The sequence below is a fragment of the Petromyzon marinus genome, chromosome 3 (assembly GCF_048934315.1).
Source record: "Petromyzon marinus isolate PM22_M1 ecotype Great Lakes invasive population chromosome 3, UKy_Petmar_22M1.pri1.0, whole genome shotgun sequence".
Taxonomy (NCBI): domain Eukaryota; kingdom Metazoa; phylum Chordata; class Hyperoartia; order Petromyzontiformes; family Petromyzontidae; genus Petromyzon; species Petromyzon marinus.
In genome coordinates, this window is record NC_133669.1 from 1,035,383 (window position 1) to 1,059,965 (window position 24,583).

General features: G+C 52.2%; 1 long non-coding RNA gene across 1 annotated transcript; it reads left to right on the forward strand.

The window, feature by feature from the left end:
* Positions 1–1,564: 1,564 nt before the first annotated feature.
* Positions 1,565–24,375, forward strand: LOC116951101 (uncharacterized). Its single transcript, XR_004404119.2, has 3 exons — positions 1,565–4,965; positions 11,333–11,543; positions 23,070–24,375. It is a non-coding gene; the product is annotated as an uncharacterized LOC116951101 (long non-coding RNA).
* The last annotated feature ends 208 nt before the right edge of the window (positions 24,376–24,583 follow it).

The window sequence follows — 24,583 nt, forward strand, 5'->3', positions numbered from 1 at the left end:
AAAGCGAAGAGATGTGGGTCCTAACAATAAAACGTTTCATGAAATGTTTTTTTTCTGAATTCATTTTTACAACAACAAAAAAGCAATCGTCACCGTTCAAAAAACTAAATTGACTGCACAGAAATGCAGTCTCGTGGACGATCAAGTGTCTACCTACACTCGCAGCCGCGCTGGTATCGCTATAATCAGGGCGTGATTTCATGGAGCACAGAACGCTGTTCCGGGAATTATTCTGGCACGCCACATCCATCTCGCCAGTTTCTGTTCTCGTGATACTACGGTGGTGAGTGCAGTGGTGGTGTGGGTAGTAACCGGGATTCTTGGGTCTTTCGGTAAAGTCACGTAGATCGGTTCAAGGAAAATAACAAAACAACACGAAAAAACTACGGTAGTTTTTGTGTTATTTTTTGTTATTTTCCTAAAACAACAGTAGTTTTTAAAATTATTTTCCTTGAACCTATCTACGTGACTTAACGGAAAGACCCAAGAATATGAATTCCTGCAGTCATGAAAGCTTTAAGTCAAGATTTAAGTAACCGTGAGTGAAGAGCGTTTAGCGTGACCAGATGTCTTTAGGGGACAGGACTAGGATTATTTTGGAAAGACGTATCTTGTACTCTAGTGGTAGTTCCTTACGCCGATAATCCCGACACCAAGCTGGCCTAGCAGTGCTCTGGAAAATATCAAGTGAAATCTGCAGCCATTATCTTCATCATGATGGTACTGATACGATGTTAAATTTTGATTTAAAGCTTTCGTGGCTGCAGGGATTCATATTCTTGGTTCTTTCGGTAAAGTCACGTAGAAAGGAAACAATAAAATAATAAAAATATAAAACAATAACATTCTCACGACGTTTCGACTGCAACACAAGCAATCATCATCAGGTGTGAAAACCACAGCAAGAAAATTTGAAAAAAGTGGCGTTTTTTGGATGTCCTAATAAAAAAGAGACCTGATGGTTCAATTAGCCAACCTCTCTACAGGAAAGCTACCGATACGTTTGCTAACCTGAAACCGGATTCCCACCACCATCCATCACAGAAGAATTCTCTCATCAAGACTCTGCACCATAGAGCCCAATGCATATCCGACCAGGAACACATAGCCAGTGAACTCAAGCACGTACACCAACCTCTTAAGGCTAATGGTTACTCCGACTACACAATCCGCAAATCTATCACTCTAACCATGAAGAAGAACCCTCTTGAGGAGCCATTCAAAACCATCACTTTACCCTACATTGCGGGGATCACAAAAAAGATCTCCAAAATCTTGAATAAACACAAGATCCAGGTCCGATTCAACACATTTCATAAAATCCGTGATCTGGTTCTGTCTTTAAAATATGTGATTCCGGACATACAGTATCCTGGCGTCGACAAACTAAGTTGCCTCTGTGGTAGTAGTTACATTGGAGAAACCAAACGACATGTCTCAGACCGCATCCGTGAACACAAAGCAGACCTTAAACACGGTAGGACCAACACCTCGGCCGTGGCAGATCACTGTTATAATTCAGTAGGCTCACATGACATTGACTTCTCCAAGACAGAGGTTGTCTGCAAGCCATCTGGCTACCATGAGAGATTCGTTCATGAGGCTATCCAAATATACAAACACAGAGACAATTTCAACCGAGAAGATGGATTCTGGATGAGCAATCATTGGAAGGATTTGATAAACCATCTCGGGTCTTAATTGATTGTTCACGCTTATGGTGGCTTTCAGACCGCATCCATTATTTTCGTCTCCCCCCTCCTCTTTTCCGAACATAGATGGACTCGTCCATCTGAATAACTGCCAAATCGCTCTCCGTGGTGCTAACGTTAAAAAAACCGCCACTTTTTTCAAATTTTCTTTCTGTGGTTTTCACACCTGATGATGATTGCTTGTGTTGCAGTCGAAACGTCGTGAGAATGTTATTGTTTAATATTTGTATTATTTTATTGTTTCCCTTCTATGTGACTTTACCCAAAGAACCACGAATATGATACGATGTTGTTATGAACGGTATTTGTTTATGATCACCATGACATTATTGTGATACCAATGCATCACTATAACATGATTTATAATCGTTAATATTATTATTTAAATAATATAATTTAAAATAAAAATGTATTTTTTTATCATGCGACTTATTACTTTACGTGATAGCTTCAAGACGATGCAGTCACTCATCAGCCAGAATCACCCCACTTCTGGATGAAGGCCTCACCAAGCTGCCTCTCACGATTCTGCGATCCACCGAGCACAAAACGAGGTGATTTTATTGCTCCATCTCCTTGTCAGACGTCCTCGGTGCTGCTTGTAAGACAATAACTACGGACGTGCTGAATGTTCGGGATCTCGCGTAACCACCTGGAAATGCCTGCGGAGGCATCGGTGCCGGGAGGCCGGAGACTGCCCCTTGGCACAGCAGGAGGCGCGGGAAGTCCGCCAATTTCAGCAACAGAGTGCCGGCTCGCGCAGATGCCACGGCACGCTCGTGCCAAGGACGGTGCAACTTTATGCCAGCCGCTATCCCCTCCCCGTTCACCACTCAAAGGGTCGCCACCTGTCCTGATTTTCCCAGGACGTCCTCTTTTTGACATGGCCGTCCTGGGAAATACACAAGTCCTTCCGACGACGTAAAAATAGAAAGCAGTTTTTTTTGTCAGTTGTGCGATAATGCACCCAGCTTGTAACTCGCTGAGATGCTTTACAGAGCTTGTCAATGGCACCTCTTCTCAATAGGCAATGTCTATTTTGTCCTGGTGGTGCGATGCAACAATCTACCCGGCACCTGCGCATGAATTGATTTCATCGCTCTATCACTGGGTACGAACCGGACGGACGCCTTCTGGATGCGACCATCGCTACTTACAGCACACGGCCTCCCGCTCTCTGTCTCTCCCCTGACTCGCAGCCACCAGTGGAGACAAACCCTGCTCAGACGCACGAGAGCAGAGAGAGGTTTCCTCTTGCCCTGTCTTGTTTATTCAGTCCACTCTAGCGGTCTCCATTAGCGCTGCTCCGCGTTCATTTTGCGAGCCGGATGAAAGGGAGTGCATGAATTATCTTGAATGCCCCAGGTGCAAAGATAGCAACCAATCATGGGAATACTTGCAAGAAAGTAATTTCACACAATCCAGGCCACTCTTGGCGTCCGTGGAAAGGGGCTTGAAATGTTATATTCACACACGGGGTCAGCACAGCAAGTAAGTTGTTGATCTATGCATAATTTGTGTAAGTTGTCCCTTCGTACGTGGGAGATTTCTCTGGGTGCGCATTTATACAAAAAAATACATTAAAAAAACATGTTTTTATTTTACCAGGTAATGCCCACTGAGCTATATAGCTCTTTTTTCAGAAGCGACGTGGCCACAAATAATAGCTCAACGAAGTGGCTCATCACGTGGACATTTATAGCAGCCAAATACCCCTGAGCCAGTCCTGGCTACGCACAACCGCTCTGCTTGAGCGGCTGCATCTCGCAAGAGCGCGGGGGCATTGTGCGACCCTGCCGCTGGCTCGCTGTCTCCACCAAGCTGGCAAGCGAAAGTGCACGGCCGCTCACGGCTGCGCTCGCCACCCCCAGGGCTGGAGGAGAGCTCGTCCCAGCCTCCACCTGCAGCTTCGCTCCACGTTGATCCCGGCACGCAGCACGCGGCGCTTCACGCGACGCGGCGCTGCTGTCGGAATGCGGCGGATCATTCCGCCGCACGGCGCCCGTAAATGCACACCCGTGTCACCGCACGTCAACCTACACCCGTACCGCCGCACGTACACATACACCCGTACCATCCCACGCAAACGTACACCCGTAACCACCGCACACTGACTGTTTGGGAACGATGCACAAGCCAGTTGTTTAATTGCTTCTCGATGAAGGCCTCCCCACGCTGTGCCGGAATGCCGGCTGCTTGACGAATACCTCACCACGCGAGACAGTATGAATTTGTAATCGATAATAAATAGGATAGAGAGGAAGGAGTGCTGGAGGTTCTCATGACTGTTCACTGATGCTAGCCGTGACTGGCAATCGAGCCCAGGTCGCCAGGTTCGTCGTCGCCCAGTGTGCTAACCACTGGGCCACCGCTCCACCCCAACATGAGCACGGTACTTCTGCGATTACCTGGCTCGCAGCTCGCGAGCGGAGCCCTGCCTGGCTGGGCGAGAGTCGTACCGAGTAGGGACACCCGTGCCAGTCAGGCACTCAGCCGGACACTGAAATCTCGTTTCACCAACCCACAACTGATCACAGCGCGGTGAAGGATGGTCAACCCCGCCACCGGCGCACCACAAAAACACTGCACCATCGCTCCGCTCCAACCCGCACATTTTTGTGATTGACTTTCATTGAAATGGACAGGCAGGGAAAATCACAAACATGTCAAATGCATCTGACAAGGCGCGCTTCTGTTTTTCAGCATTTTTCTTCAAATCGAGTAGTATTGTTTGTGTTCAGGATTAAAACGCCACCCAAGCTAAGTGTAAAATGAAGTTGTCTGAATTTGCGCACTCCACTGCAGATATCTGGGCAGCGCCGTCTGAAGCGGCGCGCACACGGCGCATTACGCATGCGAGGTGCGTTACATACCACGCGGGCGATTCACTGTACCACATTAGCATAGAATACGAGGGGACGCGTGAGCACCCATTTAGAATTTGCATGCAGAAGCAATTATGTGGCGGAGAGAGGCTGTTTAATATTCCACCGGTGTAAAGTGTTGGCACACACGGGCTCTGGGTGCTTGTAAAAACGAGCACCCAATTTACTCTTAATGCATTCCGGCGATAATTAAAATATACAGAGGGGCAATTCTGTCGCGCGCCTCGTGTGAATGTCGAATGCGCGCGGGGCGTTGCCGAAAAGAGATTTGATAAATGTGGACGTGGTATTGATGATGATAATTAAAAGAAGTAATTAAAGGGACGCGAGGCGATGGGCAGCTTCACCGACTGGGGCGGTGCCTGGAGGTAAGTGGGCTGTGAACGAGGGGGGGACAGGCCGAGTCGGAGAGGCCTGTGTCCGAACTCACAAGAGACCGGTTCACACCCGGGTTACAATGGCATTCCGATGCAGTGTCCACTCACTCACTCACCCACCCCTCTCTCTCTCTCTCTCTACCGCCTCAGCCGCCTCCTCCTCCTGCCGATCAATGATCTACAGAACTTGGCACACAGAGGGCTTCCCGGCCCTGAGGCGACACCAGGAGGGACATCGCGGTTTTTATTTTGGTCGTGCGGTAATTGCTGATATCACTGTGTAACAATTGTTTTTTGTTCCTGGATAGTAAGTGTTATTTTCTAATTGCTTATGCCTCAAAAATGCAGACAATGGCTAGTATTCCCCACAAACTTTGTTTTTGTGACCAGGACAGTGATATTTTGAAATTTAGATATTTTCAATGAGAAAACTTGGTGTGCATTTGTGTCATTCCTAACGTAAAGTCCTGGTCACAAAAGCAAAGTTTATGGGGGAAAATAACCATTTTATGTACTATTGAGGAATAAGCAATTGGCAAATTACACTTACTACCAAGGAACAAAAATGGTGTTACGTATTCAAATGTGACTTATTCAGAGCCAGAATATGCAATTACCCACGGCTGCAAAAAAGGCCTCAGGATATTAAATATTCATTTTTTACTCGGTACTTTTTATGATTCCTCGACCGGTTACCCAGCAGAGCTACGCCTCTGTCAAACCCTTGAAGTCTGTCTCACTGGCGCAAGCTCCACACTCGTCACGGCCACCCACCTACTACTCTATATACAACACACACTGGACAGATTGTTCCAGCAAATAAACAAATACAATACACGGGATGCTGCCACAGCGATATAACGGTCAGGAGCACACTGGACTTACAGCCAAGATCTATTCACTGCTGGGTGAAGGCCTCCCCGCACCGCCACCAAACTCGATGGGGCCTGCGATGCCAATATCTGTCTCTCTCTCTCTCTTCATGCACGCGCTTGCCGCCTCTCTATCTCTCTTCCTCTTGGTGCGTTCTCTCCTTTGGCTGCTATTCTGTCACCAATCTTATTTTTGTGGCTACAATGCGTTTCATCAACGTGTCCCCCCGGTGCATCCCACTTACTTATCGAAGCAGCCAATATGTTGTCTCTAATTAGACAATGTTCTCCAATCCACGTGTTCCTCTTTTTGTCTGTCCTTGCGATTGCTTGGTCACACAGCACATTGTTGGTGCGGTGTTCTTCATGAGCGGAATCTCAGGTCGGAACTTTGAGAACATTTACAATGGGAGGGAGTTCTCAAGATACGCGCTGCGAGGAGAGGTGACGTGTGTGGTCCTGCAACGTGGTGGTTAAACCTCCTACGGAGGGCAGGAAACCGTCGATATGATTGAGTCCTTGCCATTGTTGGACATATCGCAGCTTAATGTTTGTGGGCGCAATGACCGTGGTAGTAGCGATAAGAAAGTGACAAAGAAGTGAGTCAGTGATACCGCGAGAGAGACTCGAGCGAGTCACGGAGAGGAGCGTTAATCAACCGAACTGCTCCACTTCGCATTGTCTCGAGGAGATTGTGAGTTTGTGTAATTATGTCTCTGTGTTTATGTTCCCAGTAAACAGAATTGTCACTCAGGATTAGTGCAGGGCCGCGATTCCCAGCAGATGGGTTGGCATTCAGCCCAGAGCCACTAAGTCACAGCAGCTGAAGTCATGATATAACAGGTCTAGAAATTTAACACAATCATTTTACTCTAATTAAAAATAAATAACTGGAACGTGTATTCAGTGCCGAATAAACAGACGCCGTAGGCGTGTGTTATAGCTCCAGGACACAGATCTGCTTTCGTCATAGCCAGATGAAAGCTACCTGGTCAAATTACATACCTGTGACGATTGTAACTCTGTTTGGTTATATATTTATCAGTTGATATGCAAAGTGCATTAAAGGTCAAAGGGTGAAGGTGCGGTTCCAACATTTCTTGTTCACGTCCCTGCTGGCGAAAGGATCTCCGCTAGAGTGAGGTCCAGAGAGGCCCTCTGTGGACTATTTGGCCTACTCTTCCACCCTGACCAGGCGGTGTCGAAGAGGTGAGAGTAGCCACTCTTTATCCCACGGCACGTGACCTGCCGACCGACTGCGAACCACATTCACCCTGCTGAGTCAACAAACCTACACCATTGTCTCAACTGCTACGCCGGGAAATGGAACCGGTGGCCTCTAGGACTGCAAGTCCATTCCATCGAGGCGGCGACGGCAGCAGCAGCAGCAGCAGCATCCCAATCGGGATAAATCTGGGTGAAAAAGAATATTCATTAAAAAAAACCCCTACATCTAGGCAACTTGCACAACTGCTGCGATGCAGTGACACGGGCGAGCCTCGGCGGGAGGTGAGGCCGGGACACGGCGGGCCCTGGGCCATTGCCAGCGCTGTGTGGGACGAACCTCGCCCACGGAGCGTGGGAAGGGCGCGAGCAGCGCCCCAATCCTCCTCCGCGTGGACCGCACAGAACGGGAGGGCCCCGGGCACCGATGCCGACCCAAAGGCGCCGCTCCGTTACCGAGTCACGAGCCCAATGTTTTATCCGGCGCCCCAGCCGTGCAAAACCGAGCGTCGTGTTTAAGCGATTTTCTCCGCCTTTGTTTCTTTATTTATTTCCCTAATGTGTCCCCGTCCGTGTCTCGCTACAACAGCAGCGCGTTCCTGCTGGGCCGTAATAGTCGGCCTCGCGTTACCACGATGCTCCAATTCACTCAAATTTTCCCATTTCTCACAGCGGGTGATGCTTAGGGGGTGCTGAAATGACACGCAGTGGCGGAATGGGAGCGTAAGCGGAGAGAGGAGTCTGTCTCGGCCAAGCAGCGGGATGAGGAGGCAACTCGCTCCTGGCGCTAATACGCACCTAGGTACGGCTCTGAAGCCGCGGGTAACGCCTCGTACCCGTGCGTTGTTGCTGTTCGGCACGACGTCCGACGTTTCGCTCCACATGTCGGCTACCGTTGTTATTTGTGCACGCGCGCCACCGCCAATTTAAGAATCGCGCGGCGCGTGGTGGAGCCGGACTCGTCAGACGGGGGTCGTGCGGACAGCCCGGCAACGACCCGCAGACGCATTGAAGAGTTTTTTTTTTAAAATCGAGCAGTGGATCGATCACGGCTGAGGGGGAGGTGCACGAGTCTGAGCGGTGACAGGGACTGAACGAGCCGACTCATCTCAGATTTAAAGGAAACGTCGTTTGTGATTCTGAGTTGGTAGCGGTGTACAAAACACACATAGCAAAAGCCCAACACATTCGTTAACAACACTGCCCCGAGATTCATACTTGTTTTTTTTAAATGCCCCGCGGCTGCTGTAGCTGCCTCTCTATTTGTAAAGAACCTGAATCTAACTTCGATCATCGCCTTGTCCTCATCGGTGCTCGCGATGAAACGGCGGCTACACCTCCACACATCGCACCTCTCTAAGCGCTACTTAATTGCATTTTAACCGCCCGACGAGGGAAATACCAGCCACGGCAAAACAGCGCATCGCTTCCACCGGTCCGAATGTTTCATGTGCCGATCTGGAGAGTGCTAATTAGCGGGTGCAGTGTTATGCTTTGATTGAGAATCAATCATCCCTTTGTCTTGGCCCGCTTTGATCTAAAACACACGCGCGCTTTCGCACAGATGCGCTTTTCTTATCCAAATGCATCGGCCTTGTTATCGTCTTAATGCGGTCCGTGCGCAGACGGCTGCCACTGTGCAAGTGGACAGTTTGTGCGCGCAGTGTAAATGACGTGGTCAAGGGCTAGCAGATGGCTCTGTGTGTGGGTGGTAATGCTCCCTTGACGCCCTATTTTCCAAACGAGACCTGCGCTGGTCTCCCATCATCATCATCGTTGTCGTCGTCGTTGTAACCGTCTGTGCCTTCGCAAATGTTTTGCAACAATAACAACGGCGACCCGTCCAGCACCGAAAGCCGCCTATGCACCAGCGAGATCGGTTGCGAAACCGAGTCGCTGTTGAAATTCAGGCGCCACTCGATCATCGCCTGCGACTTCTTTGTCCGCATCCGAGCGAGTGGTTGCGCAGACGAGGCTTGCGACTGCAATGAGGGATCGCAGGGCGCCAGTGGCGAACGCCATGAAGGTCATCACCGCCACGTGGCCTCTGAGCAGATCGTCGCTGGAAACTTGAGCTTGCCTCAACCTGAAGCAAACGGGTGGGCAACTGGTCGCAACTGATTGCAGAGACGTCCACTCATGAGGGTTTCAGTCGCGTGTGACCAAAACCGATCGCTCAGGCGTGGAGAGGCACAGCTGCGACACGACGCGAGGGTCTGGTGGTGGTGGCGGTGAACGCCTGTGACTCTGCACGTTCGAGACAAGGTCGCTGGAACACGCGCAGATTTGCAAAGAAACGAAATCGGCCGAAGTTGGAAAGCTGTTGGCATTTCTCCAGTGCGGCACTCAGTTTCTACCTCACTGCGCCTGATAGGGTTCAAGAGTAAAGCAATAGTCAGGAAGAATGATGATGCACCACTCACTAGTTCACTCAAGTCACCCGCTCACCGGCAGTCCGACGCCTCCTGATCGCTCTTCTTATCGCTACTGTTACCGTGGTTACTGTGCACGTGAACTTCACTCATCCTCCCATCTTGAGGACTCGGTCGGTACCAGACACTGACTCTTCCACGTCTTCATCCACGCGATAAGCCACTTCGTTGAGCTATGATTTGTGGCAAGGTCGCTTCTGGAAACGAACTGATACCTCGGTGGGCTTTATCTGGTAAAAAAAAATAGTTTAGTTTTAGTTAATTCATTTCTAGTGGTTTACTTTAATTTCCAATACTTTGAACTCCTATCGTTTATTTTGTATTGTTGTTTGTTGTTGTAGACCCGTCCCTACTGGACATCTGTGAACAAGAGCTTTGGAGCTCATCAGATTTATGTTTATTGCCTCGCAATTTGGAATGCCTCTTCACACCGCGCTTTATTGAATGCCCCTACACTCGGCACCCTCTATCAGAGAAGCAATCTACACACAACGCGCCTGCAGCACGCATCACCATAATAGCTCCAGATTAATAGGGCACTCGATCACAGGGGGCTCTCATGCAGAGCACATCATTGTCTGACGGAATAAAACGTGAGACTGTCCTTGCGTGTGCCACGATTGAGAGCCTCGACGGTCATCCGCACTTCTCTGTGCGGCTTCAGTGGAACTCTCCATCACGCGCGCGCGTCTATTGTCATGCGGGCTTAAACGGGCCCCCACAGCTTAGCGTCCGACGTTTCGCGCCGTGCGCCACGCGCCGGCGTTGTTGCTATCTGTGCTTGCACGTCACGGCTCGCATCAGTGAAGAGGCCACATTGAGCAGTGCGGTCACACGACTCCCATGGGGAGGGGGGGGGGGGTGTGGGGACGCCTCATCCAGCAGTGGATTGATCATGGTCGACGATGAACACCTGGAATGTTTGGTCAAGTTTCAATGTAGAGCTCAGTGTCAGCGTGTGTGTGCGTGCGTGTGTGTGTGCGTGTCTCACTCCGAATCAGTCGAGCGGCAATATCTTTTCATCGGTTGCGTAACGCTGTGTGGAAGCTACCTGGTCTGTCGCTCCGCACTAAGCTTCAGGTCTTCTCGGCCACGGTCATTCCCTCCCTTCTCTACGCTTGCGAAACGTGGACCCCCCTAATGGAACATCTTCGTCGGTTAGAAACATTTAGGCTGGCCTGCCTACGATCCATCCTGGGTTTAACCAGACTGGATTGTGTGAGGAGCTCACAAATCCTTGAAATATCTGGGCAGGGTCCCATCGGTGAGCTCCTCCGGCAGGCAAGGCTGCGATGGCTGGGTCATGTAGCCCGCATGCCCAGCCACCGCATGCCGAAACAGCTTTTGTTCGGCCGGATTGAGGGGGCTAAGCGGGCGCGGCACGGGCTAGAGATGAGATGGAGTGATGTGGTACAGGAGGACGTGGAGCTGAGTGGACTTGCCGATGACTGGTACCAGCGGTGTCAAGATCGGCCTCTGTGGAGGAGGCTCGTGAAGGATGCTACTGGGCAGTTGGAGGTAGTCGCCCTCCAACAACAACGGAGAGCGGAGGAGCGACGCTCAGAACAACGAGCGGAGCGCCGGGTGGCTAAAGCACAGCAGGTTGGCACAGTAGGGGGCACAGGTGGTGCATCAGCCAGTCATCTCAGTCAGTCGACCCGTGGCACCTGGGTCTGCCCCGTGACCTCCTGCCAGCGGGCGTTCGACACTTCACGTGGCCTCAGGGTGCACATAGCCTGGCACAAGCGTCGTGGTGACGTCACCGCCACTTAGTGGCGAATGGCGGTTGTTGTTGTTGTGTGCGTGTGCGTGTGTGCATGTGTGGGACAGGCCATTGACAAGGCTAACGATGCTGCGTTTTTTCAAGTGAGAGGAGGGGAGACGGGGAGAGCACGGAGGGGAGAGGGACGCTGGAGAGGGACGTGGGAGAGGGTGAGACCGGGACAGGGACTTCACCTTCACCTCCGAGCCGTGGAGCCGCCCACCCTAAAATATTTTACCGCGAGACCCCGTTCACAAGGAATGTCGACAAACATTACTGGTGAGAAGTTAAACATTGAACCGGCGGGAGTGACGCTCATTGCGAGGCGCTACGGACACCAGCGCGATTGCAGGAAGAGAGATGATGACGACAATTAGATTCGACTTTCGATATCGATGGAAACAAATGCCAATCGTGCAGCAGTGTGTTTGTTGAACTTCTTTCGCACTGTACGTAGCCAACCGTGCCAATCGGAGCAATCATTTACGAGAGAAGCACCCTCCTCGAATGTACTGTCCAGGTACTTGTACGGTTCCTTGCCAATCCACTGCTGGACGAAGGCCTCCCCACGCTGTATGTGGGGGTTATTTGACCATACCTCACCACTCTGGTCAATGCGGGCTCATGAAAGGCAGGCAGCAAAGTCCTGGGCGCATCTAAATCCGGCACGACGTTGGATTTGGCTGCGTCGCCGTCTGCTGGCCGCCTCATCGCCACTCGAGAGTTGGGGACTGAGTGGCCGCCTCTCCCACGGCACGATCGGCAACACGACGTGTCCCCAGGGCCTGTCAGCCAGAGGCATGAGCAGTATTTGTAGCCGCATGAGCATCTATACGTCTCGTTTTGTTCATAGAACCCAGCGGGGGTGCTGCCGCCGCAATGATACAACGGTGAGCAGCGCATCGGACTTGCGACCCGGACGGACGACGGTTCGAATCCTTCCCCCGGCGCAGCAAGTTTCTAAAAACCTCCTCTCTGCCCCGCAGTGCTGTATAGTTTAGTTGACGTGAGTGCACTACAGTTAGTATATCGGCAGGTCGCGTACGGTGGGGTTAATCGTGGTTACTTCCACCTCTTCTAAGACGTCCTGGCCAGACTCGAGGAGTCGTCTAAAGTGCCCTCTCCAGCAGGGCTCTCGACAGCTCCCTCGAGCGGGATCTCCTTCCCACAGCAGTGGCGTGAGCAGGGCCACGCCTCCGATGAGCACGGTTGGCTACGTACGGTGCGATAGAAGTTCAACATGCATACATACGATTGATTTAACCGTTTTGAACGTCATAACTAAATCTATGACGATCGTTGCCACCGTGATGAAGAGCTGACGGGCGGTTGGAGTCCGACGCGAAGGCATCCCCTGGCTCACTCGCTCACAATGCCCGACGTGAATGAGCAACACATTCCTCATGAGCTCCCCGGCACGCCGAGAGAATACGGAGCGCGCGAGCCCGGCTCGCCGCGCTTCGTTGTAATCGGACGGAGATCCTCGTTTCAAGGTCACTTTGAGACAAGCGCCGCGCTCGCTCCGTGCCATATTAATAGCGTGGCGCAATCTGCTGCGTCTCCACTGCCCATCTGCTTCGTCAAATTACTCCGTGACCCCCGGAGCCGCGGCGCCTGGCGTCCAAAGAGGCGCGCGCAAGCCACGGCGCCCCCCCCCTCTCCTCCCCCTCCTTCCCCTCCTCCTCCTCCGCCACGCCGCGGCCTTCCCCGCCACGGACTTCTCCGTCCTCGCTTCGCCTGCATCGGCCGGCCCTGTGGGCCCAGCGGTCGAGCGAGCGGTCGCAAGATTCAAATTCTGGTTTGGTGTTCACTCCCCACCGCTCATCCCCTCAACCCCCTTCCATCAACCATTTGGGCTCAATGAAAGATGAACAACAGCGGCTGTTCTATGGATAGACTCGCCCCCATCCATAGGAATGCGGAATTTCCACCACTGGCTCAGGGGTAATGGAACGCATCACATACAATCCCAAAAACACAGACGCACATTTATACCTTGAAGTCTGCGAAACATGCAGAGCGATCGTTTATTGGGACGAGCACTTGAAATGAAATGTGAGGGTTTGCCCCAGCGGGGTATCAAGGAGGAGGATGGCGAGGTCCAGCGGTGGACAGGGGCGGGCGGGCCGGGGGGATGGGGAGTTGGGTCTGAGCGGCCACTCCGTGGCGGCAGTGGCGGCGTCGCGTGACGGTGATTATCGCGTGGCGGTGATTATCGCGGACAGCACCTGCGTGGGTGCGTGCGAGTGGCGCACCTGGAGGGGCGGGGGGGGGGGCGCACCCGCCCGGCCCGGCCCGGCCCTGCCCAAGAGCGCGCAGCTGTCGAGGCCCCGGCCACATTTTTCACGCCGATAATTTTTCTTTCTGCTTCGACTTCTTCTTCTAACTCTTGGTTGTTGTTGTTGTTGTGTGCGCGTGTGCTCCACATCAACAGCACGGCCCAAACGTGCGAAGCGTCGACCGCGATCATCGTCGTTGTTGCGGTGGTGGCGATTTTCGCGTCGCGTTTCATTGCCGAAAAAGGTGGCCCACCCCGAGCGGACGTGAACCGAGAGGTCCCCCCCCCGTGCTCATGCTTACAGGCCACGGCAGCCACTTGCTTGAGGCCAAGTCGACCCAGGAAGGAGTTCTAGGACCGATTCGGACATCCGTCACTGAGGTTCGCCCTGGTCAGAAATCGAATTCAAGTCGCTGGATTCGTAGCACGAACCTCAGCGCGACCACTTCCAACAGTCGCCACGCACTGACAGCAACGTCACTACACAGTGTGTGTGCCAGGCTACGTGCACTTTTGAAGCTATCACATTAAATACGACAGCTGGCAGGAGGTCACGGGTCAGACCTTGCTGTTGTGGGTTAAATGCGTAGAATGACTGCGCTCCGCACTGTGCCGCCACACACACGCACTGATTTATTCGTGATCCACCAACCCCTGTACCAGTAGCGAGGATTGCAGGCGTGCGTCACCATGCCCGGCGAGCGATGTCTGCGCGTCTCGACCCACGCGTCCCATGCGCCAGCGCGACGGGGTCGGCCCCTGCCATTGCGTGGCTTAGCGTCCGCACTTCACACTGCGGCCTCACCACACAACCCGGCCTCACCACACAACCCGGCCTCACCACACACCCCGGCCTCGCCACACAACCCGGCCTCACCACACAACCCGGCCTCACCACACAACCCGGCCTCACCACACAACCCGGCCTCACCACACAACCCGGCCTCACCACACAACTCGGCCTCACCACACAACGCGGCCTCACCACACAACTCGGCCTCACCACACAACCCGGCCTCACCACACAACCCGGCCTCACCACACAACCCGGCCTCACCACACAACCCGGCCTCACCACACACCCCGGCCTCACCACGCAACCCCGGCCTCACCACACAACCCGGCCTCACCACACAACCCGGCCTCACCACACTCAGAGCTGTGGTCGCCTCTCGTGCAGAGCGCTGTGGTGCGAACTGCCGCACAGACAAACTCGCGACGCGCCAACACGACGCTGAGTGGATTTATCAGACATCAAATTGCGACCACACCTTGATATTCTGCACGGAGCTAGGGGGCATAAGCAAATGTCAAAACGTTTACAGTGCATACTCGAATATCCAGCGGCTTTATTAGCCGCAGAAATAAGCACTGGCTCGGTTTTATTATTCATGATCAGATCCACTGCTGGATGAAGGCCTCCTCCCCAAGCAGCCGCAATCTACCACAATCCTGCAATGGAATAATTCATACACCCAGCACTTGCGTGCAGCACGAGCTGTTCATCTTCATTCAAGTTGAGAGTAAATATGACAATTATGTTGAAGACCGCACGTACACACACACGTACACACAACAACAACAACAATCGCCATTCGCTACCAAGTGGCGGTGACGTCACCACGGCGCTTGTACCAGGCTTTGTGCGCGTTACGGCCACGCGAAGTGTCGAACGCCCGCTGACGCGAGGTCACAGACACACACGTGCACACACACGTACATACACACACATGTATCTGGTTATTTGTATTGTATACTTCACAGGGTTGAATTAGTTTAGACTGATTAATCAGACATTGCAGTCCGTTCTCATTGGTTAGATTTAGGCGACACATTACGTTTGTGAATATATCTGTCTTTGGTTGACTGCGCATTCTTGTTCACTCTCCGTCATGGATTACGAGTCCTGTGAAATATATTTTTTCACAACTCCGAGATTTTAACTGTACACCCCTTCGGCAATCAGAATCTGGATTAGTACTGGAGGAATCCGAGGAGCTATGAAGCTCTTTTTCACGGATCTCCAGTAGGACATCAGATGTCCTATGCGGTGCTGGATGAAGACAGTCGACGCTCTGGTGGTCAGTCAGCCGGTCGATTCGGAGTTGAGGCCCACCGAGCTAAGAAGCTCTGTGTCTATGGCTGATTTCGTTACATGGGGACGGTCGGTGACGTCCCTGTTGATGCTCTCCACGGCTGAGTAATAGAACTCAGGGTTGCCAGCTCCATAGCGCGGTGCGCGAACCAACGCTCCACCACAGTTTGAGTTGACTACTTGCTGAATAGCATTTCGTTACAATGACGACGCTGTTTGCGTACTCGGTCTGTCGAGAGTTTAGTGCGACCGTTGGTTTGCCTGCGCTCTCTCCGCATGGAGCGCGTCTGTTTTACGTCCCTAGTTGTGCATTTGGTTATGTTCGAGCATCAACCGTTTGTTCCGGAATTTTACGGCTGTATTTCCCTGATTACTCTCTCGCCTACTCGCGACTTACGCAACTCGGATTTCATTGATCGTTAATGTTTTATTCCCCCAATCGGCGAGACGATTCGGAAGGCTTCCCGCGTTGCTTCGCCACTGAATGACGTCTTCAGCGTGTCATCTGTCAGCACGTGGCAGCAACAACTTTACTCGGATAAATCGCGTCACGGATAGTTTCATACTTACAGGCTCTTTCTCTGTAGCGTCCTGCGCTCTGATTTACGCCTTGTTTCGTAGTTTTGCTCCTGATCATAACTGCATGAGATCGGATGGAATCTATCACATTTGACTTATTTAAGAGTTTGTCGCCGATTAAAACCTGTCCGTGATAATATGGAATGTCGAACTTTTCGAATTCCCGCTAGAAACCCCCAACTCCCTGCGTTACAAACATAATTTATATTTTTGGCAAAACAGACAATACCCTATACATGTATAACCACCTAAACCAATCTGCCGGGAAATTTTATTTAAACAAATAGCACTTTCTCAAACAAGACAAGTTTGGGGGAAACTACGTTACACACGGCTCGAGAATAAATTTCATACAAAAAATGCAAAAAAGAAACCCCACCCAAGTAAATAAATGAGGCGGAATGTTTCGCGTAGGTGGCAGGCGAGCATGCGGATTTTGTTGTCCACACATCTGGGCCACGTGGCGCTGTCCCACGGCCCCTCCCCTCTCCCTCCGCAGGTGCATGGCCCAGGGCGTTGTGCGTCTCTCTCTCTCTGTGCTTCGGCACTGGGGGAGGCGGCGGGGGTGGGATCTGCCTTTGAGTCATCATCAACATCATCAGCAACATTCATTCCACCGCGCAGGCGATCTGCGGGGCTGATTCAATCAACCCAGGGCCGCCCTCTGCCATCACCGCCACGGCGGTTGGGTTGGGAGATTGAGGCTCTTGATATACAATCGGGACTCGTGAATGTCTTCGCTGTCATTGTTCCGGATTATAAGACGCCCTGGAAAGTGTGCCCGGCGTCAATAGAAAACAAATCTGTTCTCAAAGGTGTTCACTGCGTGTTTATTCCCTTCATATCACCACGCAAATTGTACGACTATTATTCTCATCCAGGTAGAAATATTTAAAACAAAATCTACATTCTTTGGGTCTTTCGGTGTAGTCACGTAGATAGGTTCAAAGACAATAACAAAAAAAAACTACGACGTTTCGATCGCAACACGAGCGGTCGTCATCAGGAAAAGGGGGTTAGCTTCTAAAGGCAAACGTCGAAGTTTTTGTTCTTTTCTTTGAACCTATCTATGTGACTTTACCGAAAGACCCAAAGAATATGAATTTCTGCAGTCACGAAAGCTTTAAGTCTTAATTCAATGCATATATATGTAAAATATCACTCTGTAAACTTTTTCAAATTATATTTCTTCTGCGGTCGTCTTTATGCCTCAGACCCATAGTTTGGCAACGCATCAGTCTGGGCGTTGTATAACCCAGCGAACTCACTACTGTACAAAACTCACAGGTGCAGCCAAAGATGAAACTTCCTCAGAGGTTGCTCACGCGCACTGCGACCAAAAAGAATTGCGGTCAGCCATGGACAGAATGAATAGTCAATTACAGGAATTACGTGCGCAGCACACGATGGGACGAGACATCTATCAATGTCGACACTCAAGCCGAGTCTGTATGCGGAGGATAACCCCGTGTAGAGGAACGATCATTTCGGATGCGCGCGCGCGTGCACACACGGACAGCCGTTTGTCAATCCACTGCTGGGCGAGGGCCTCCCCACACCGCGCATGATCGGTGTGGGCAGATGAAGGCGAAGAGCATGGAGCGTTGGGAGCACTGTCAAGTCACGTGCTGCAATTGGTTAACGTCAACCCCTGTACTCAGTTAACACCGAGTCGAGCTCCGGAGGCCCCGGACTGGTTTAGATATTCATCACCAATATTGGTCATGAGCGGAAATGAATCTCCGGGTTCACAGTGCAGTGCGCTCACCACTACGCTACCACCACCACAACCACGACCGCAAAATCATCGCTACCCCCAGCACCACTACACTAAGTTCATGTGCCTCATACCATAGGCAATGATACTCTACGTGATGTTGCACAATCGGAGGTTAACGAAGTCCATCATCATTCCTCTAGGGTCGATCACGTGAGTACTTTTTGTTGGAAGTCCGTGAATGTTTTAGCCATACCCTCCAGCACCCGACAGAGTCAAATCAAATCGAGTTGTCACGCCATGGGCAAATCTAACCAATTATTTGTTTTTTCAGCTAAACCAGAATGTTGACAAGCAAGCGACGATTTGGCAATTGTATAGAAGGTATCGATGGAGATTACGTCCTGCACCATGGGGTGTGAACAGCGGCTCAGCTGTGTGAAGTTGTGGTTGTTTGTGCTTGTACATCACTGCCAATGTAATGTCACGGAATAATTCATGGTGTTTATTGGGGCACGGAATTGTAGACAATAAAATCTTGACTTAAAGCTTTCGTTACTGCAGGAATTCATACTCTTGGGTCTTCAGGTGAGACGATTGCTTGTGTTGCGTCTTCAGGTGAGACGATTGCTTGTGTTGCGTCTTCAGGTGAGACGATTGCTTGTGTTGCGATCGAAACGTCGTGATCTGTTATTTTTTATTTACGTGACTTGACGGAAAGACCCAAGGGTATGTAGACAATTACTTTATTTTTAAATGTGGAAGGAAATTAGAGTTGCTAGGTAGAAAAAACCCCGCGCAATAAGAACAATAATACTGTAATCGAATAGCGATGCCGATCGCCTGCTCGCTGGAACCGCCATCTCTTCGTATTGGCCACGCCACAGTTAAGCAGTTTTGGAAGCTCCATGCCACGAGCATCTGGTGCCTGATTCACTGGAGGCGCCTCCAAAGTCCCGAATTTGCAGACTTGTGCCACCACACCCAGTCTCGACGCAGAGCGTCCCCTCTCCACAAACCCGGGTGTCACTTTTACTGCGGCGTTATAACTGGCTCACAAACGAGGTTTAGGTGCGGAACAAGCAGATCGTGAAACACTGGGGTGGGTCGCAGAGTGATGCACCTGTTCACACAGCATGGTCTATTAACCCAGGGCAGCCTCAATGAGTCTCATATATATTTATTTCAGGAGGGTCCGGCTACATTTGGATGCTTTACATATTCCATGAATGAGCGCTGGGCTTCATGGTGGATGAAACCCAAGCTAACGCAAGGAGTACTACACTCAAAGATCCACACAGATAGATTCAATAATATGTTGCCATCATGCCAAATCCTGGAAAATAGCACCCCAAAGTCCACAAATACCTGGAATTGACAGGCAATCTTCCGACCGAAGCACAAACCAGACTCATACCTGCTTAGCTTGCATGACCCACAAGTATCAGGCGCATTCAGACGGAATCACCAGGTCTCCATTGGCATTGTCCTCGCCATAGAAATATGGAATTCCGAACACTGGCTCAGCATCTCCAGATAGCAGACAGGGGCACTGAGTCAGTTTAGAGCGGGGGGGGGGGGGGGGGAACTCTGACTTTGACTCTCGGTCGCTAATGAGGCCGGCTGATAGATGCAGCCATGGTGGAGGGGGGGGGGGACACTTTAATTGTCAGACGCGCGTTGGAGTCACGTCGGGCCCTCCCCGCGGGCTCCGCAACGCCACGGCGACTGCAGCCAAGGCGATCGCTTTTGCCAGAGCAGCTCCTGAGCACACGGGCTGCCTACAGCGAGCAGACGTGCTGCAACCTCTTTCTTCGGTCGCGTTACAACTGATTTGAATCGTTCATTTGTATTGCAGTCTCTGCAGCCGGTTGCGAGCATTCGCGCGCGACCGGGTTGCCGACAGCAGAGACAGACTCCAAGCTTTCAAGCGAACGGCTTGCTCAGTGATCCAAGAGGTCAAGTCCACGGCCCATGGTCACTCAGGCAGCTCCCGCAGTGCTGAAACCAGACCGAGGTGCCGTGGTCATTCCGGCGCATCCCGACCCCCCACCGTCCCTCCCCGACCCCTCACCCCCCACCGCGTGTAGGCGAGGCGAGAGCTCACGACGTGACGTGCCCCCCCCCCCCCATGCCTCGCGTCCTTGCCGCACATCGCCCGAGGGAGTCTTGCGTCGAGTGGCTGCGTCGCGTGTTTCAGAAACCAAAGGAGGCAGAAACGAAGCGGGCGGTTCGCGGGTTCCGCGCGGTTTCACGCGGCCCAGCGATCCCATCGGTGCTCGAGGCATCGCGCGTCACAGCAGAGCCGAATGAAGTGCTGCCCCTCGGCGCAGGCGCCTGCTTCGGTACTTCAGAGTCCGCGTTAACGCGATCCCCAAGGCCACCTCTTACCAACAACCACGCTCATTTGCAGTGGCCTACGTCGGTGTTTTACACGAAAGCACCCGCACTGTGCAGCAGCCCTCAACACTTTGTTGAGTAAAACTTTTTGACGCCCGGCGTCATCGCCCGGACCATTTTAAAAAATAAGACCTTGATTACAAAGGACATCTGTGATTCCAAAGGCCATCTGTGATAAGGAGCTTCGTCGCTCTGGTGAATTTTTTCCAGGATAAATAAAACGTCTGATTCTGAGGCAAAGCCACACATGCAGACACACCTGCAGACACACCTGCAGACACACCTGCAGACACACCTGCAGACACACCTACAGACACACCTACAGACACACCTACAGACACACCTACAGACACACCTACAGACACACCTGCAGACACACCTGCAGACACACCTACAGACACACCTGCAGACACACCTGCAGACACACCTGCAGACACACCTGCAGACACACCTGCAGACACACCTGCAGACACACCTGCAGACACACCTTTCCGCATCACGCTGACCTTTTCGGGGTCAACGTGACCCCATGCGCACGTGAGTGAGAGCAGAGGCGTGCAGCGATCGCGTCGATTGGCGTTAATCCGCACGCTCACAATTACGCGCGTGGAATTGTGCGTGCGAGAATCAATTATTTACGATGCGTATGGAAATCTAATTCAAATGAGATGCTATTTTCGGGTTCATGGAGAGAACAACATTATTGAAACGAGACAAAGCAAACAATGGAGAGAGTACGCACACTAATGGTTATGTGAGGAGACTGGATCCTGGCATATGAATGTGGAATTCTCTGCCCTCGGTCAGGATTATGAACGGAGACAAGCAGCTCCCCTCTAGAGAGGCCATCGTGTTGATTTGGGGGCCTTTAGTAGCTGTGCTACAATATCATACTCTTACAACAGCTGCTTTCTCTTTATATCCGGTTATTTCAATTATCCAGTTGTCCATAAATATTTAGATCACTAATGCTATCGGTTTGAACCGTCCTGAAAAAGTCACACACATCACACAGACACACACCACACACACACCACAGACACCACACACGCTACACACAGACTACACACTACACACACACACACTACACACAGACTACAAACACCACACAAACTACACACAGACCACACACCACACACACTACACACATACTACACACCACACACACTACACACAGACTACAGACACCACACACACTACACACATACTACACACCACACACACTACACACAGACTACAGACACCACACACACTACACACAGACCACAGACACCACACACACTACAGACAGACTACAGACACCACACACTACACACATACTACACACCACACACACTACACACAGACTACAGACACCACACACACTACACACAGACTACAGACGCCACACGCAACACAATATCTGTGGCGGGAAGATGTCGTCATCTGAGTCTCACCCTTATCAGCCTGCACGTGGACTCCAAGGTGATTTTTTTAACGCTTCTGTGATGTGCTGTGGGGACTAGATCACTCACGCCTGTCTGTCGGTTGAGACACTTACGTTCAGGCGCGCAGGGTAAAGAAGACGGGTAACAGCATGACAACAACACAGTTCAAACTGTTGTGTGAATATAAATAGTTAATTCTTTAATTGATAATTAATGTTAACCTCGATGGCAAAGGTCAAGGTGCAGGGCTGCAACTGCTTGACCACTCCGCTGCCGGCGGGAGATCCTCCACTCCCGGGAGCCCTAGAGAGCCAGCAGCCGTCATGGAGGAAGTGGCAGCACCCACGCTTTACCCAACCACACGTGACCTGTCATTGAACTACTGTCGTTGACCCTTTTCGTCTGCTGGGTGCGGCGCAAGGAGGAGAGGAGGGGGCGTGGTTAAGAAGTTTGGCAAATTACTTCAACTGCCGCGCCCGGAGAGCGCAGCCAAGCGGCGACCCTGTGACCTTGTGACGTTGTGACCCCAGCGTGTTTATTCCACAGCGCGACACAAACACACTCGAGGGCTAGAACAGAAGGAACACATATCGACACGAGCGCGTGCACGATATCACTCACAGGCGAGTGCACGCTGCACGCGGATTAGACTCGGCATCTAAATGTCCTCGCCTAATCTCGAATTCGAGAGGAAGCGATAAAGACATTTTCCAGCCGGCGGAAACAGCCAAAACAGCCAGACTCATCTGTCCTCTCAACAAGAACAAGATTTCCTCTTTTCACATCGGTACTTCCACTCGATCGATGAGGCGACAACGTTTTCCACGAGGTGACAGCGGCTTGGAGAAGCCTTCATCCAGCAGTGGATCGACCATGGCCGATGATGATAATGTTAAGTGTGGCGATGACCGTGTGTGTGAACTATGACCGAATCATTCGTGCGGAATGCGCCCGATTTTGTCAAATCTCTGAAGGCTTTAGCCTGGAGAGTGTTTTGGATGGTTCGACCAGAATGCACATACAGGGTGCCATAGGCAGCTGCGGGGCTACGTTGTGTTGCGGCAGAGGAGGGTTCGCGGTACGGCTCGTACGAGTAGGTGGTTAGCCGGTTGAGGCGCACGGTCAGTGAGGGCCGGTACTGGTTGTTGGCCAGTTGGCTCGGGACTTGGGCTATGGGTGGGACTACTCCGTGGTTGGCCTGCTCGCTGTCCCTCAAGCCACACGCCGGCGCTTGCCACTCGTCCCAAATGTCGACGCACACCAACGATTGTTATTTTTTTCTCTTTGTTTTCTTCTTCGTCTTCTTCAGATTTCGGACAAATGTCAACCTCCCCGGCGTTCCCCGTGTGCGCCGCGTCTCCGTTCTCACACGCTGCTCGGCGCCAGCTGGCAGGAAGGAAACTTTCGCAAGCGCCGCTGTCGTGAATGGGGGCGGGCGGGGGGGGGGACTGGCCCCCGCCACGAGGTGCGTGAATGACCGGAGAGGAAGGAAAGAGGATGACTCTGTGTGTGTGTGCGTGGGTTTTTGTGTGTGTGTGGGTTTTCGCACCGCCACGCTGTTTCGCCACTGCCTCGTCCCAGGCCACCTGGCAGCGTGCGGGTCAAAGGTCACCGCTTGTGACTCGAAACGCGACCGGCGCTTCCATCTGCGGTGGGAAAACAAAAGCCATCCTCCTCCTGCTCCTTCGCCTGCCCCTCCACTACCGCCACGTGCACCTGCTCATTAATGGCTCGGTAGCAGCCACCTCGCGTTAAGTGCCGGCGCGCGTCATTTATCCCTTCATTTATTTCGCTTCGTATTCAGGGGGAAAAAAAAATCGCACGGAACAAACCGCCCCCCCCCTCCCAAACCTTAACGCCGCTTTGTCGAAGGCGCCGTTTGATTCGCGCGTCGCAGCCTCCGTGCGATGCTGCGACGCGCGATGCGGGGGCACCGCAGCTGCCTCCGCCCCCGCACGCCGCCGCACGTGCGGAGGCGCAAAAAAAAAAAACGCGCGCGCGCGCGCTCCACCGCTCCTCGTCCTCCTCTCGCCGGCACAGGGTGGGCCAAAGATTATTTGGCAGACGTGTCGTGGGGTGGGGGTACACAAAGACAAAGATCCCACGTATAGCCTTAACAGACTGTAGGGGCAAGTGCTGTTAGCGAGCACCAATGAAGGCCGGAACGGTACACGAGGGGGTGGGTGGCCAGCACCACGTCCGACCGCCTTTGTATCCCCAGTGGCAATGTTTACTACACACCCAACCAGGTAATCATTTGAGGCTGAGTCGACCTAGGGGAGGCCCAGGACCGGTTCAGAAAATCGGCACCGGTGTTGCCCGTGAGCGGGAATCGCACCCGGGTCGCCAAGTTCGTAGCGCAGCGCGCTAACTGCTACACTACCGCTCCCCTACACACGCACACACACACCGACACGCGCGCACCTTGAGTCCCATTGCCCAGCTAAAGGAGGGTGAAACGCATCGACCACCACCGCTCACAAGGCGCACACCGGGGCTGCCCCGCCTCGAGCTCGAAGCTTCAATCTTCTCCTCCTCCTCCTCCTTCTTTCGTCGTACGGCTGCTGATGTAGATTCAGAGCAACTACTACAATCTCACGTTCAGGTGGTCAACAAGCCAGATAGCCGCGTCAGGAGCATCGCTGCGATGTCTCCTTCGTGTTTGTGCATCGGGGCATTGGGTCGTTATGTCTTATACGGTCTGTCGCACACTCCTGGAGAGTTTTTAATTTTCCATGTGTGCATCAGGTGCCCGCATCTGTCGTGGTGTTGTGCAGTGGATGCGAGTTGAGGGTGGACCGAAGCTCCATGAATAAGAACAAG